This window comes from Bison bison, unplaced genomic scaffold, assembly GCF_000754665.1.
Source record: "Bison bison bison isolate TAMUID 2011002044 unplaced genomic scaffold, Bison_UMD1.0 scf7180017864180, whole genome shotgun sequence".
Classification (NCBI taxonomy): Eukaryota; Metazoa; Chordata; class Mammalia; order Artiodactyla; family Bovidae; genus Bison; species Bison bison.
The window spans coordinates 15,935,031-15,939,022 of NW_011494752.1; the positions used below are offsets into that span (position 1 = coordinate 15,935,031).

Consider the following 3,992-nt stretch of genomic DNA (forward strand, 5'->3'; position numbering starts at 1 on the left):
CCCCCCCCCCCCCCCCGAACGCGCGGGGGGCAAAGGCGGCGGGGCCAAGGGAGCCCCCCCCCCCCTCAGATATGCAGCCGCTGTCAATTCCGGGGCGCAAGGCCACACGCTGCGGGGTGCTGGCGGCGCGGCGTAAGATGAACAGATCCTAGGCACCCCCACTGCAATGAAAAGGGGGGTTGTCCGAGCAGGGGAGGATAAAAAGGCGAAGGAGTGCGAACGCAGCTTCACCCCCTAGACCTCTCAGAAGCAAAACGAAAAGGGATGCAAAAATAGACGGCTGCAAAACCCGAGCGGAGCACGGAAAAATCGGGGTGCCAAGAGGCAGGGAGAGGTGGGGGAGGGGGCCGCCCCGAAATCCGAGATGCAAAGAGGCTGTGGAGAGGAGTCGGGTGACTGTTCAAGGCTCTTCTGACGAGTGGAGACCGCCACACCAAAGGTGGCTCGGCCACGGAGGTGGGGTGGGGACGCGCAGTTGTGGGGACAGGCAGGGATAGGGGTCCCCCGGGCGGAGGCTCCGCTCTTCAGCAGTGCGGGGCTAGCGACAGCGCGCGGTCTTTATACTCGGTGGCTCCGAGGGTGCCCGCCCCCTTCCCCGCCCCCAGAAGCCCCACCTCCTCTCTCTGGCCTGGGCGACCTCATGCATATGCAAATTTGGAGAGGGCTTGGGCCCGCCCCCTGATGCCTCCTCAGGACCAAGACTCTCCCCTACTCCCACCGCAGGTACTGGACGGGATCTGGGTGGGTGGAGAGTATAGAAAGGGTGTCGGGGCAAAATGGAAAGATAACCCCAGAGAGACACAGCAGACAGAGAGAAAAGCAGATATATGCTGAGATAGGGGCCCCAGGCAGAGAGTTAGAAAGAAACTAAGATCCTGGAGACAGGGCAGAATGTGAGACCAACAGAGAAGGAGCCAGAGATCAAGAAAAATAGATCGAAGAGACTAGCCAGGATACTACACTAGCAGGGCTGGAGGTTAGAACATGCCACCAGGAGACCCATAGAGGCCACCACAGGACGGAAATTCCCCTCAAGGGAGATGCTGCCAATGTCCCCAACACCTTCTCCGGTCCCACAGCCTCTTCTCCCAACACCTGGTTCTCACCAAGGCTGGGGGCTTCCCTGCCTTCCCACACCCCTCTGAAGCCCTTCCAACACCACTTTCCCAGCCCCCAGCCCTGCCTTGAGACCCCAGCCCTGGAGCCGCATATGCTTTGGTGTTTTGTCTCCTCCCACCACCCACCCCCTGCCCCACCGCTTTCTGCACTCCCCTCTTCATTTGCCCATTTGTCAACAAACATTTATTGAGTACCTGCTAGAGACCTTGTGCAACCCAGCCCTAGAGAGGTAAAGTTGAGGTTCTCAACGGGGCTTCCACAGTCTGATAGGGAGGTGCAAGGGCCTCTAAAGACCTCCTGTTAAGGTTCATTGTCTTTTCATGTCTCTTAAAATCTTGTCACTTTTGCTTGGAGAGATTTTTCTTCTTTTTTCAACTCTTACCTTACACTCTTGGCTCTATTCCCCAACAATTCCTGTTCTAGCATCCTCCCCTTCAAACTTTCCCCCTGCAGGTCAGGGCAGGCTTCATGGACTCAGGATCTGCTCGAACAAGGTGAAGCCGTGTAACTTGCACTGTCTTAATTAGAATGACTCACCTGGTGTCTGGGCTTAGTGAGGATCAAGATCTTTGTGTCTCAGTGCAGAAAGAATTTAGTGAGAAATAAAGTGATAGATAAACGGATTTATTAAAAAAGAAATACACTCCACAGAGTGTGGGCCATCTCAGAGGTGAGAGCCCCAAAATATGGGGTGGCTACGTTTTATGGCATTGCCTTTCTTTGGGATTGGAATGAAAACTGACCTTTTCCAGTCCTGTGGCCACTGCTGAGTTTCCAAATTTGCTGGCATATTGTGTGCAGCACTTTCACAGCATCATCTTTTAGGATTTGAAATAGCTCAGGTGGAATTCCATCACCTCCACTAGCTTTGTTCATGGTGATGCTTCCCAAGGCCTACTTGACTTCGCATTCCAGGATGTCTGGCTCTACGTGAGTGATCAAACCATCATGGTTATCTGGGTCATGAAGATCCTTCTTGTATAGTTGTTCTGTGTATTCTTGCCACCTCTTCTTAATATCTTCTGCTTCTGTTAGGTCCCTACCATTTCTGTCCTTTATTGTCCTCATCTTTGCATGAAATGTTCCCTTGGTATCTCTAATTTTCTTGAAGAGATATCTAGTCTTTCCCATTTATTGTTTTCCTCCATTTCTTTACATTGATCACTGAGGAAGGCCAGAGGAACCAGAGATCAAATTGCCAACATCTGTTGGATCATTGAAAAAGCAAGAGAGTTCCAGAAAAGAACATCTGCTTCTGCTTTATTGACTATGCAAAAGCCTTTGACTGTGTGGATCACAACAAACTAGAAAATTCTTAACCAGATGGGAATGTCAGACCATCTGACTTGCCTCCTGAGAAATCTGTATGCAGGTCAAGAAGCAACAGTTAGAACTGGACGTGAAACAACAGACTGGTTCCAAATTGGGAAAGAAGTACATCAAGGCTGTATATTGTCACTCTGCTCATTTAACTTATATGTAGAGTACATCATGCAAAATGCCAGGCTGGATGAAGCACAAGCTGGAATCAAGATTGCTGGGAGAAATATCAGTAATCTCAGATATGCATATGACACCACCCTTATGGCAGAAAGCGAAGAACTAAAGAGCCTTTTGATGACAGTGAAAGAGGAGAGTGAAAAAGCTGGTTTAAAACTCAGCATTCAGAAAACTAAGATCATAGCATCCGGTCCCATCAGTTCAGTTCAGTCGCTCAGTCGTGTCCAACTCTTTGTGACCCCATGGACCGACTGCAACACGCCAGGCTTCCCTGTCCATCACCAACTCCCGGAGTTTACTCAGACATGTCCATCGAGTCAGTGATGCCATCCAACCATCTCATGCTCTGTCATCCCCTTCTTCTCCTGCCCTCAATCTTTCCCAGCATCAGGGTCTTTTCAAGTGAGTCAGCTGTTCATATCAGGTGGCCAAAGTATTGGAGTTTCAGCTTCAGCATCAGTCCTTCCAATAAACACTCAGGACTGAACTCCTTTAGGATGGACTGGTTGGATTTCCTTGCAGTCCGAGGGACTCTCAAGAGTCTTCTCCAACATCACAGTTCAAAAGCGTCTATTCTTCAGTGCTCAGCTTTCTTTATAGTCCAACTCTCACATCCATACATGACTACTGGAAAAACCATAGCCTTGACTAGACAGACCTTTTCTGGCAAAGTAATGTCTCTGCTTTTTAATATGCTGTCTAGGTTGGTCATCGGAGAAGGCAATGGCACCCCACTCCAGTACTCTTGCCTGGAAAATCCCATGGACGGAGGAGCCTGGTAGGCTGCAGTCCATGGGGTCGTAAAGAGTCAGACACGACTGAGCGACTTCACTTTCACTTTCATGCATTGGAGAAGGAAATGGCAACCCACTCCAGTGTTCTTGCCTGGAGAATCCCAGGGACGGGGGAGCCTGGTGGGCTGCTGTCTATGGGGTCACACAGAGTCGGACATGACTGAAGTGACTTAGCAGCAGCAGCATATTGGTCATAACTTTCCTTCCAAGGAGTAAGCATCTTTTAATTTCATGGCTGCAGTCACCATCTGCAGTGATTTTAGAGCCCCCCAAAATAGTTTGCCACTGTTTCCACTGTTTCCACATCTATTTGCCATGAAGTGATGAGACCAGATGCCATGATCTTAGTTTTCTGAATGTTGAGCTTTAAGCCAACTTTTTCACTCTCCTCTTTCACTTTCATCAAGAGGCTCTTTGGTTCTTCTTCACTTTCTGCCATAAGGGTGGTGTCATCTGCATATCTGAGGTTATTGATTATTTCTCCTGGCAATCTTGATTCCAGCTTGTGCTTCATCCAGCCCAGTATTTCTCATGATGTACTCTGTATATAAGTTAAATAAGCAGGGTGACAATATACTG

At 49.6% G+C, this 3,992-nt stretch overlaps 1 protein-coding gene across 1 annotated transcript in view; it reads right to left on the reverse strand.

Moving 5' to 3' along the window:
• Nucleotides 1–3,992, reverse strand: part of ATP1B2 (ATPase, Na+/K+ transporting, beta 2 polypeptide) — an 11,770-nt gene that overhangs the window by 6,170 nt on the left and 1,608 nt on the right. The gene's annotated exons all lie outside the window — the stretch shown is intronic.